General features: G+C 55.4%; 1 long non-coding RNA gene and 1 pseudogene across 1 annotated transcript; one reads left to right on the top strand and one right to left on the bottom strand.

Annotated features, from left to right (window-relative positions):
- Positions 1-12,238, top strand: part of LOC119567669 — a 139,324-nt pseudogene that overhangs the window by 61,947 nt on the left and 65,139 nt on the right.
- Positions 8,640-12,167, bottom strand: LOC122462956. Its single transcript, XR_006285864.1, has 4 exons — positions 11,483-12,167; positions 10,134-10,741; positions 9,322-9,464; positions 8,640-9,218 (listed from the first exon to the last, which is right to left on the bottom strand). It is a non-coding gene; the product is annotated as an uncharacterized LOC122462956 (long non-coding RNA).

Genomic DNA, 12,238 nt, shown 5'->3' with positions numbered 1-12,238 from the left:
ACTTCTCACTATTAAATTTCGTCCTAAATTCCATGCTCTAGGGCCAGTTCCTGAGCTGGTGTAAATTGATGTGCTCCATGCTGAGCGACACAAGCCGGGAGTCTGGCTCCTAGCGCCCACTGAGGAGTAGAGCTTTTGACTGGCTTGAAAAAAAATTATATTGGCTTTATGTGAGTTCACGGAAGTCTCTGTTTTTTCTTCCAGGGGGTGCCGAGTGCGAACTCTGCCCCAAGGACTGGTGGGCGCACCGGGAAAAGTGCGACTGGGATTCTAAAAGGAGTCAGATCTGGACCGAGAGCTGGAAAGACTGTGAGTCGAGGAATTCACAAATGCTTGAGATCCAGGACCAAGAGGAGATGGTAAAGTGAAATGCACAAGGCCAGTTCCCCAGCTGGTGTGAATCAATGTAGTGGCACTAATTTTTTACTCCTTTACCACTCAGCAACTCTCGGGGAACTGGTCTATTCTTCAGTACCACAGAAGCTCTCCAGTGAGAGGGTATCATGCAGTGTGCTGGCCCGGTTGGGTCAGAATCCATTTTAGTTGCATGTTTTGGGTCTCTGACAGATCTCCTGGGGAGATGGGGGAGTGGGGGGTCTCTGTATATGCAGGGGGCATAAGACCATGTGAGAGTCACCCAGATGCTTGCTTTACACGTCTGGATCAGCCTGAACAACACGTCCCACACCAGGAACTGGAGCTGGGTGGACGGCTCCCCTTTAAATCAAACACTGTGAGTGTTGCCTGAGAATTCACTGTGACAAAGATACATTTTTCTGAGAGACACAGAACTTAGAAATCAGAATGGAGTTCTCCGCACTCCTCCTTGCTCTGACTCAGGGGTACAGTCCTTGCTGGGTGCATTCGCCCCCTGCACTGATTTGGGGTGCCGTCCCTGCCAGGTGCATTCCACTGCCCCTCACTTGCACCATAGCTCATTGCAAAATCCATTCCTTCCCTCCCTCTCTATCTTCGCAGATTGGGGTTTGCCTTCACGGTCAGGTCAATTGCCCACTAGTGCCTTGTCTAGAGAGTGGGGCACTGTGACTACAGGATGCACTTACTTCATGCATCTGGGAAGCCGGGAATCTTGTTGCCAGGTGAACCTCCCAGAAGTGGGGAGATGCTGTAGTGCACGAGGTAGCAAGGGTGGAGTGTTGTTGTTTGGTTCCTTCAGTCAGCTGCGGGCATTGTGAGGGAAACACGCTGCCCTTGTGGGATATTTCCCAGCATCTTGGTCCAGGAGGCTGCTAACAGAGGCTGCCTCTTGTGTGCGAGCCTTTAGCTAGAGCCGGGGAAGATGCCTCCTGAGGTGGTAGATGGTTGAGCAGAGCAGCCGGCACCAGGGGAGAGGGAAGTCTGAACGCTCCATACAGAGGGAGGGGAGGGGTATTTGTTAAGATTCAGCCTTAACCGATGTCAGGTGGGGGTTACCCAGGGTTGGGGAAGGGCAGGGCCGTCCCTAGCTATTCTGGGGCCCTACACAGCCTCCCCCCCGAGCGGGGGTTTGTGGGGGGGGCCCAGGCTTCCAGGCAGGGAGGCTGGCTTGGGGGGCAGGGGAGAACTGCCCCCAAATACTCACCGGCGGCGTGGCTGGGGCCAGGTTTCTGCATTTCCCGCTGCCGGGGAGTGTAGGCCCGGCCCTGCTGCAGTCCTCAGGGGAGTGGGGGTGGGGCTGGGGCAGAGCAGATGTGGGAAGATGTGGGGCTGGGGCGGAGCAGGGGTGGGGGCTTTGGGGAGGGGGTGGAGTGGGAGCGGGGCTGGGGCTGAGCAGCAAGCAGCTGCTCAGGGCACCAGGAAATTTGGTTTCCTGGTGCCCTACGCAGCTGCTTACTTTGCATATCAGTAGTGACGGCCTTGGGGAAGGGGTCCCAGCTCCCATCCATGCGCCTCAGCACAAACAACAGCCCTGACTCTATGGGGGTCAGAGTAACCTAGAAAAGCACCACTCTTAACAATCCCACAATGCTTTTATTTAACCCAGGCAAGCCGGGAGCAGACCCACTTTAGGATCTCTAGCAGGGGGCACACGCATTCCCTCCCCCTGGCGTACAGAAAAACAGCTCTCCCCACACCCGTCCTGGCTAGACACACATAGACTCTCTACACCGTGCCAATGCAATTCCCTCCCCTGCCTGGGTCAGTCCAGCCTCTCCAAGCTCTGCTCTGGTGCTGGCGCCTGGTTATCACCCCATTAAGGTGCATGGGGCAGCACACAATTCCCACAGCTGCCTAATGGGACTGTATCCCACTGCAGCCATGGCTCACCGTCTATGCAAGACACTAGTGCAGAGTTAACCTGGGGTAAATGAAAGGTTCAGTCTGTGAAAGCTGAAAATTAACTTCAGAATCACTTTGTTGCATTTTAAGTATTTTAGCAAAATGTTTCTATAAAAACCGACAAAGGAAAGCGAGAAGTAGGGTTCAAGGGGCATTTAAAGGATGCACAGGTCTTATAGGGAGAAGCAGTTTTGTGGAGACTGACTGAAGGATGGAAATATAAAAATAAAGAGGAGAAGAGGGGACTGAGGCTGCAGAATCAGAACAAAGAACGATAGCAACGTCTAGTTCTCATGGAGTATTTCTCGTCCATCGATCTCTTTATAGGTGGGGAAGAAGAGTCACAAGGAAGCCAAGTGACACCCAAAAGTCACACAGCAGCCCAAGGCTTAGAACCCCCATATCCCAAATGCCAGTCCAGCACTCTATGCCACGATACTACACCACACTGTCCCCCATAGCCTCTGGAGACTGTTTCTGTGTGGAGTGTCTGGCACGATGGGGCCCTGATCTCAACTGGGGCCTCTAGGCGCTACAGGAACATGCACAAACACTAAGCCTGGCTTTCACACAAACAACCTACTGATATATCAGAAGTGAGCACCTGCATTATGCAGTATGTGACCCACTAGACCCCATTCCTCTCCAAGAGCTGGGGTAGAACCCACGAGTCCTGGCAGGGTCTCTCTCTCTAAAGAGTTAGTGACAAAGGAACAGCAGAGACGTGGTATCTGCTAGTTTTCCATAAGTCTCTCAGGGTTATCCAAGATAACTTTGGGGATCTCTGTCTTGCATCTGGAATGTTCCCTGAAAATGTCCAAACAGCTCAGAGATACAGAACCATTCCCTGGATCAATTCTTATAGCTGTCTTCCCCGGAAAGCAATCTGGCAAGTGTTCCTGTCAGCTCATTGCTAAGTTATTGGCCAAAACATGAGAGTTTTCAGGTGCCTAAGTAGACCCTGGTCTCATGATGAAATTATCCTCCCCGCCGCCACCAAAATTGGAAATGGTGCCCCTGAGTGCACAGAACCCTACAGTGTTTCCCCAAGGGAGCTGCATTAACAGGCAACTCTGCAAGTGACCCCCATGCCTCTGCAAGTGACCCCCATGCCTCTCTATTTCCTTGGCCACATGTATCCTGTCCCTATTCTGGCGGCTAATCCAGAAAAGGAGGGAAAGAGCTCACCACAGCTTTCACCTGAGGGAGGTGTTGGGTTGAGATCAGCTGGTCAAAGCAGGCAATAGGGACAGAATCTGAGACTTGAAGCTCCTCGAGTGACCTCTGACCTTTCTAGACCTGCCCTTCAATCATACACAGTGATTTGTAAAGTTGAATGTGATTGTAACTCGACCCATTTTAACCCCTTCACCACACAAGACAAAGCCCGTAGGATTCATCATGAACTATTTATTGCTCCACCCCTGGCTCCCTACAGCCACCAGCCACTTTCGAGCTTTCCCTCTTCTCTCCCAGGCTGTGCTCACTTGATTGCAGGAGCTCAGTGGATTCTCCAGCTTTGCTCTTTCGCTTCCATTCTTCACTTCTTTGGATGGCTGCATTTGCAACTGAGCAGCCTGATGGAAACACTGAGTCCTCTGTCACGGCAGGCAGGCCCAGCAGCTAAAGCCAAAGACTCATTGAGAACAGGGGGAGGTTCACCTGAACTGTCAGGAGTGGAGGCTTGGCCCAGAGGGTAAGGTTACCATATTTGAACTTTCAAAAAAGAGGACACTCCATGGGGTACGGGGGGGAGTGGTAGCCCTGCCCCCTATCCACTCCTTCACACTTCTTGCCCCCTAACTGCCCCCCACAGAACCGCCAACCCATCCGACCCCTCCTGCTCCTTGTCCACTGGTCGCCCCTCCCAGGACCCCTGCCCCTAACCGCCCCCCAGGACCACACCCCCTATCTAAACCTTCCTTCTCCTTGTCTCCAACTGCCCCCTCCTTAGACCCCCCCCCACTAACTGCCCCTCTAGAACTCCACCCCCTACCTCTCCCCTGACGGCCCTGTCTCCTGACTGCCCCACCCCCTGTCCACAGCCCTGCCCCCTGACAAACCCCCGGGTCTCCCACACCTATCCAACCTCTCCCTGTCCCCTGACTGCCCCCACCCAGAACCCCTGACACATCTAACCCCTCTGCTCCCTGCCCCTGACTGCCCCCCCAAACCTCCACCCCATCCAACCCCCCCTGCTCCCAGTTCCTGGACTGTCCCGATCCCTCTCCACACCCCCGTCCCCTGACAGCCCCCTCCAGAACCCCTGACCCATCCAACCTCTCCTGCTCCTGTCCCCTGACTGTCTCTTGGGACCCCATGCCCCTTCTCCAACCCCCCAACCCCCTTACCATGCTGCTCAGAGCAGTGTGTCTGGTGTGTGGAGCCAGACACCGTACCATGCTCCCCTGCGGAGCGCGCAGCCCCGCCCCACAGAGCGCTGCCGGCGCGGCTCGCTGAGGCTGCAGGGGAGGGGGGCAGCAGGGGAGGGGCTCTGGCTGCTGGAGGCCCCGATGTTAGCTGCTCAGTCCATCCCGGCCGCCCTGTCAGCGATGTCATGCTCTGCATTGGGAGGGAAATCCCAAACCTTTTGGGAGTTTTACTAATTCCTCCCCGACGACTATTTAAATCCCCAAAAGCCGCACATGTCCGGGAAAATCCGGACGCATGGTAACACTACCAAAGGGACTCCAGGATCTGCAGCTGCTGCCACCTCTATGGTGAATCCTCCAACTCATCACCAAACAGCTCTTCCACATTCTGTAACCTGGCTCCACGGTCTGACCGTGCAGGAGAACAGAAACCCTTTGTGACAGTAGGAGAGTCTCTTCAATGCTGCACTCTTTGCATGGCTTCCCGCAGTCACCGTGAAACACGACTACCCTGCCCCCAGGAGTCTCTCAAGAAGCTGTCGGCGCAGTCACTGGGCACCCACTCCTAATGGTCTCGGACAGTGGCATTGCAGAGGGAGCTGAGCAGACCGTCCCTTCTATGACTTCCTGAATTGCTGCCAGGACTGATTCGCCTCTGCGCTAGGGAGAGTCCCCATAGGAAAAGCAGCTGTGGTGGGGGAGGGGCAAGACAAGCACTACCCTTGAGACCTTGAATAGCAGGCAAGCAGGACTCTGGGAGCCAAGGGATCGGTGTGTCTTGCTGGGAGAGCAGAGCTTTTTTTTTTTTTTTTTTAGAAAAAAATTTATTTGTGTAACACACTTACACAAATCGCCAAAGCAGATAAAAAAAAAAAAAAAAAACTATGCAACAAAACAAAAGCAAATGCAATGTATAACACAGCAGCCTTCTGGGGAGAGAAGTGTTCAGGCTTGCCTGGGCCCAGAGCGGCGGGGCTTCCTCGACACTCATGGTCTTCCACCCCCTCGAGTTACCAAGTGCCACGCCCAGTGTCCTCTCCTGAGAGTGCCCAACAAGATGGGCAAGGCTGCGGGATGGACCGTTTGGGGGGAAGGGACGTGCACCCACATGTGAAAGGGCCCCTCCTAGGTGGTGGTGATGATGGTATCCACAGCGGCAATGGCTGGGGCTGGGGTCTCTCGCTCTTCCCCTCAATCAAAGGGTCAGATGGAGGGAACCGGACTGGGTCATGGAGCAGAGAACCTCGGACAGTGCCCACCGCTCCTCGAAGGTGTCAAGGGAGTCGGTGGATGCCACCCAGAGGAACTCTGCCCGGATACGTGAGTGTACTGAGGATCGGAAAATGGCCCTACAGTCGCAGGAAGCTTCATTGGCCAACCTCCTCTCTCTGGTTTTATAGATGGCTGTTTTAGCTAGGGCTAGGAGGAGGTTAACCAGGAGATCCCATGACTTTGTGGGGCCATGGATGGGAAGTGTGTAGATAAAAAGGTGAGGGGAAAAATGCAGCCAAAATCATAATAAAATATTCGTGAGGAGCTGGAAAAGGGACTGCAGCCTGGCACACTCTAAATATACGTGTGCCAGGGTTTCCCTCATGTTGCAAAAAGGGCAAGTATCTGGGATGGGGATGAACCGTGTCAAAAACACGCCCGTGCTCACAGCTCTGTGAAGGAGCCGCCAACTGATGTCCCCGACGGGCCTTGGGACCAAGATGGAATACAGGCTGGCCCACTGGGGCTGTTCACCCTCCAAAGGTGGCAGGCGGTCCCGCCACTTTGTATTGGGGCTGGACACCAGGGTGTGGGCGTGAAGGGTGTGAAGTGTGAGTGTGTATAGATGTTTCCTTGGCATGGTTTGGAAGCTCACCGGCTGCAGTTCATGCAGCTGGCTCGCAGTGAAAGGATGAGGGGTTTGTTGGGATCTACGGGGTAGGGGCCCAATTGAAAGGTCCAGTGGGCCTGGGGTAGAAAGTGGGCAGGGTGCGCCCTCACGCAGGGCTCGGTTGAGATAAGCCTGAGCAGCGGGCGTCAAAGCGGCCTTCACCTCCTGAAGTACGCGCCAGGGGGTAGGAGGTCTGGAGAGCCCCATGCACGGAGCGAGCGTCAGGGGAATCCATCCAGTCTCCCCAGTCGTAGTCCAGGAGGTCTCCGACTCTCGTGACTTCCACCAGGACCAAACTCTGGCGCACCGAGCGGGACTCCGCCACCTGCACATGGAGCTGGAGGTTGTGTAGCAGGGGCTCCGCAAGGAGATCTGCTCCCACAGTGGCCGTCTCGGACCTGGTTGTTGAAAACAGTTTCCAGGCCCGGAGGAGGTCCTGGTAGAAGACCGGCAGCCCAGAGAGGTCTCGCGGAAAACCTCTCGGACAAAAATAAAAGAGCTGCCGGTCGTATTGGAGCCCTTGGAAGCCACGTAGGAAGGCATATGCTCCACGTCGAACTACCTGCACTATAGAGGAGCCTCTGCAGGGCCTGGAGGCGGAAGACATGGACCTGAGTGTGCAGACACTTCAGGCCCTGCCCTCCTTCCTTCAGGGGTAGATGAAGAACCCCAACAGGGGCCCAGTGCATTCCTGACTAAAAGAACTCAAGAATCGATGTCTGGAGGTTGGTCAGGAAACCCGGGGCCGGGACCAGGGTGTTGAGCTGGTACCAGAGCATGGACAGGACTAGTTGGTTAAGCACCAGTGCTCTCCCTCGGAGGGAGAGACATCGGAGTAGCCTCGTCCATTTCCGGAGCCGCTCTATCACCCCGCCTTCTAAATTTTGCCAGTTCTCCGGCGGAGAAGGGTGCGTGGCAGAAAGGTAAACGCCTTGGTAGAGCAGCGGACCCGCGTTCCACCGGATAGTCTGAAGCGCAGGTGGGAGGGAGCTCACCTGTCGCCAGTCCCCCACCGCCAAGCCAGAGCTCTTGACCCAGTTGACTCGGGCAGAGGAGGCTGCCGAATAGATGTCCTGGCAAGCCTCCACCCGCGCCAAGTTGCCCGGGTCCTGGACCACGAGGAGCACGTCATCGGCGTACGGCGACAGGACCAGCCGCAGCTCTGGCTCCCACAGAACCAACCCTTTCAACCTCCTTCGAAGGAGACAGAGGAAGGGCTCGATCGCCAGAGCGTACAGCTAGCCCGAGATGGGGCACCCCTGCCGCCCTCCTCGCCCAACTGAGGTCCGAATCCAAATGCCTGCAGAGTGCCCAGGAGGTACCGATGGTCCACACTATCGAACGCCTTCTCCTGATCAAGAGACAGGAGGGCGAACGACAGATCATCTCTACTCCCGAGTTCAAAAAGGTCTCGGACAGAAATAGTTGTCAAAAATGCTGCCACCCGGGACAGTGTAGGTCTGGTCTGGGTGGATCATGTCCGCCAGCACAGACCCTAGCCACAGCGAGACTGCTTTTGCTATGATTTTGTAGCCCGTGCTAAGGAGCAAGACGGGATGCCAATTTCGTAAATCGCGGAGGTCCCCCTTCTTCGGCAACAAGGCGAGCACCGCTCGCCTGCACGAAAGAGGGAGGACCCCACCCTGCAAAGACTCGGCCCAGACAGTGGCTAGGTCTGGGCCAAGGATGTCCCAGAACCCGCGGTAGAACTCCACGGTCAGCCAGTCCATGCCCGGAGATTTATTGGTGGGCATGCGACGGAGGGCTTCCGAGAACTTGGCCAGGGTGAGAGGCAGTTCTAATCAGTCTCGGTCGCCCGTGCTGACCATAGGGAGTTCCTCCGAGAGCACCCTGCAAGTGCCAGGATCGGTCGGATCCGGGGAGAAAAGGCTTGTGTAGAAGTCACGGGTCCTCCCACAAATCTCCACCGGATCCGTGAGGGGGGTGTGGTCTTCTGCTAGAAGGCAGGTGATATGTTTCTTGGCCCCCCTCATTTTCTCCAGGGCGTAGAAGAAGCGGGAGCCGTGATCCATCTCCCGAAGGAGGTGGATGCAGGATCAAACAAAGGCACCTCGGGCCCAATGGTCCTCGAGGGCCCGGAGAGCAGAGCTGGAGAGCAGAAAAGGGCACTGGAGGAATTGGAGAAAAGTCAATGTGACAGCTGGGTCATGGGCAGCCAGACCTAGTGGTCAGAGGCAGAGTCCACACTCACAAGACAGGAGTCGAGAGTCAGCTGGGTCAGGACACTGAAAGAGCAGAAGCAAAAGACCAAATTGTGTTCAGAACCTCAAATCAGATGAGTCACCCTGAGTCAGGACGCCAGAAAATCAAGCATGGGGAGTGGGAGCAGGAACAGTTAACACACAGTCCAGAGGGGGTAGGGGGGAGCTCGGGTGTTCAGACAGCTTCTTGTTCCTGCTGCTGGTTTAAGGAGGTCCTGGGGGCCGATTAGATGCTCTGGGACTCTGCCAATAGGCCTCAGGGATGGAGCCTCAAACTGGGTCTGGACTTCCTTAGTCCTAGGTAAACAGTTTTTCGTAGGCTTCCAGGTGGCGTGCTGGAGTGTGGGTGCTCCCAGGAACCCTGCAGACCCGGGTTAATGACCCATGGGTCATGACAGTGAGTGATCTCTCCCCACTCAAACCTTCTGCAGGAAACCGTCTCCAGGATCCCGGACTCATCCTCTGAGAATAAAACCCACAGTCATGATGACAAATAGGCTATGTAACAGGTGCCCCCTCTTTGTTGCAACAGCCCCAAGCACCCAGAAAAGTGCATGGTTCTCACCTCCAGGAGATGCCTCGGCTCTTCCATGTAAGCCTCAATGGGACCCCTGTTGCTTGGTTTGACAGGATGAGATCATCTGTGCCCACTGCTCCCTTCTCTGGGCTGGCTGCAGCACACATCTGTGTAAGAGGCTGGGCCAGAGACTGGAAGAGAGATGTTACAATCAGGGTCCAGGCACCCCAGAAGGAGAACAGAGGGTCTGAAACCAAAAGACGAAGCAAGCAAATCAGCGGATCGACAGAGAAGTTTTGGACTGTACAGGGACATCAAAGAAGTTCTGTTAGGAAAGCTGAGATGTTAGTCTGGAAACTGCTAAGGCAAAGATTGTGACTTGTTAAGATTCAGTTTTAGTCACTGCAAAGTGTGTTGTGTTTTGTTTGTCTGTTTGAAATTTGTCTCTTTCTCTTGCTTAGTATCACTTAAATCTCTTCTTTGTTACTGTGCTTCCCAAACCAGCTCAGTGTTGTGTGTTTGAGTGAAGTGTGAGTCTCCAGCCTACCTAACAGGCTGAGCTGTGCCCTGTCTCTTTGAAGGTAGTGAATAATTTCTGAGTGATGCTGGGCCCAGTGTCCAAGGGCAGTTCACCAGACACTGACCCATAGGCACTTCCCAGAGAAGAGGCTACACAGGGCTCCAGACACAGCCAGCAGGATCCCTCCCACAAGCTGCGCCATGTCCTTCCCCTCCCAGCCCCACAGCTTCCTCCTCACCCCAGCTTCAGGAACCCCTCCCATCTCCCTGCTCTCCCCACCCACCCTCCAACACCAGGCTCTTTCCAGAATGGAAGCAGGTTTGTACCAGAGTTCACTCACCGCTACATCCTGGCCAGGCCTCATGTCACAGCTTTCTAGCTGGGCTAGCAACCCCGCTGAGACTCACTCTTGCAGTTTGTTGGCTGGGAACTCAGCCCTCCAACCAGGTGACTGTCCTTTAGTCCACTCCTTCCTGGGTCGTGCTCCTTCCAAACAAAGTCCCAAAATGTCTTGAACAGCAAAAAGGCCTTCCACCCTCGTGGGGAGCTCTTCCTCAGCCTGATTTTGGCTCGGCCCCCCCTTCTTGGGTTTCTGTGGTCTTCTATGTCCCCTTCCTTAGGGACGGTGAGAGAACCTAGTCCTACCCTGGACTCCAGGTTTTGGCCCAACGCCGTCTACTGAACAGCTCGATCTGCTTCTGCACTTTTGCTGCTGTTTTCCCTTGTTTCCTCTCAGGTGGAGCTCACTTGGTCATCAATTTGGCCTAGCTCCAGGCTTGGCAGCCACAGGCCAAGCCACCCTGTTAGATACCCTCCTCCTTCAAATCTGGTCCAACCCGGCTGACAGGTTTGTTGAGGGGATGGTGAAACCCCATTGCTGATCAGAAGGAGGTCAGAGTCCGTTCTCTAGGATCTGAAGGTTCATTTATCCTGCTGCGGGAAGTGGAGCTGGAGAGCGGAGATGTTATGTGAATGAGACTGCATGATGCAGTTAGAGACTGAGGGACAGGACCCTCCTCCCAGAAACGCTCCCAGCCAGGCTAAGCTGCAGGGATCCCATTTCTCCCCCAAGAGACCCATATGCCCAAAGAAATCAATGGCTCTTACCTCCATGAGGGAGCGGGGTCTTCCCTCTCAGCCTTTTTGAGAACTAGCACTGCTTGGTTTCCTAGGACAAGGTGACCTGTCCCCACTGTTCCCTGAGGTGGCTCAGCTTCTGACTGCACCCATCGGGAAGGCTGTTACACCACCCCAGGGCCTAGAAGACACGGGGGGAGGAGGCTCCTCTTCATCTCAGACTCTGAGAGCCCAGAGAAGGGCCAAAGAAAGAATAAGGGGCAGGAGATGAAGCTAGCCCTGAGCCTCTGTCCCATCCTCACCTCCTCAAATGTGGAGCTTCCTGAGCTTCAGTTGGGCAGACAGTCAGTAGCCCTGACCCAAAGGTCCTTCTGCTCCATATGGGGCAGGAAGATCTCTGCCTGGGAGCAAGGGGAATGGGATGGGGGTCAGATCAAGGAAAGAGGGGAGGGGTATGGGTGTGAGGGAAAGAGCTCCTTCCCCACATGAAGGAATTTGGGGGACCGAGAGAAGGACCCAGCTCCACAGAGAGGGGAGAGAGTTTCTGTGAGTGCCAGGGGCCTCCATTTCCGCTTCCACTAGCTCCCCATTTACAGTGAGACAGAGCAGTACCTGCAGCAGGGAGCAGGAGTTGCTGAACATGGGAGGGGAACCTTTAAGAGCATCAGATGAGCCACAGCCCTTGCAGCACCTCGGGCATCTGGCACAAGTGCCGGATGATGTGGAGCTGGCACATGACCTTGGCTGTGACATCCTCGTGCTGCAGGGGAACGAGAACATGTCAGAGACTGAGACACTCCCCAGAAATCAGGGAGGATTAAGGGCACCTGGAACCAGCACCATCATTTCCACCCAGCAGCTGCTCATGTCTGAGTGGTAGATTCACCCTCCTGATCCCCAGGATGGAGGATTGCTATCCTCTCTAGTGACCTCCAGTGCCAACCCCCCTCCTTGTTGGGTGAGCTCCTGCCACCTCCCCATCCGTGCCCCTGACAGCTGTTCCACCTTCAACCCACCTGGAGACACCGCTCAAGTTCGTAGAACCCTCTCCTCCACCCCCACCTCCATCCCCTCCCAGGTAGGGCAGGGAGGGGTTCTAGCAGGGCGGCGGGGGGCAGGAGGGATTCTGGCAGCAGTGAAGTGGGATGGGGAGAGGTTGAGACCTTTCCCCAAGTCACCCCAGTGACAAAAGCTGAAGCCACAGGATGGCAGCCCTGGTGAACGGGGCAGGTCAGCAGCCCCTTCTGACTGAATCCTCCCAATCTCTCGAGAGCGGGTCCAGCCCTACCAGCAGCAAGACCAGCTTCCCACGCCCATGTGCCTCAGCCCTTCCTGGTCAGTCACCATCACCAGTCAGTCCTGGTCCTC

The sequence above is a fragment of the Chelonia mydas genome, chromosome 14 (assembly GCF_015237465.2).
Source record: "Chelonia mydas isolate rCheMyd1 chromosome 14, rCheMyd1.pri.v2, whole genome shotgun sequence".
NCBI lineage: Eukaryota > Metazoa > Chordata > Testudines > Cheloniidae > Chelonia > Chelonia mydas.
Note: the sequence above shows the minus strand (reverse complement) of the source record. Positions and strands in the feature narration are given on the sequence as shown.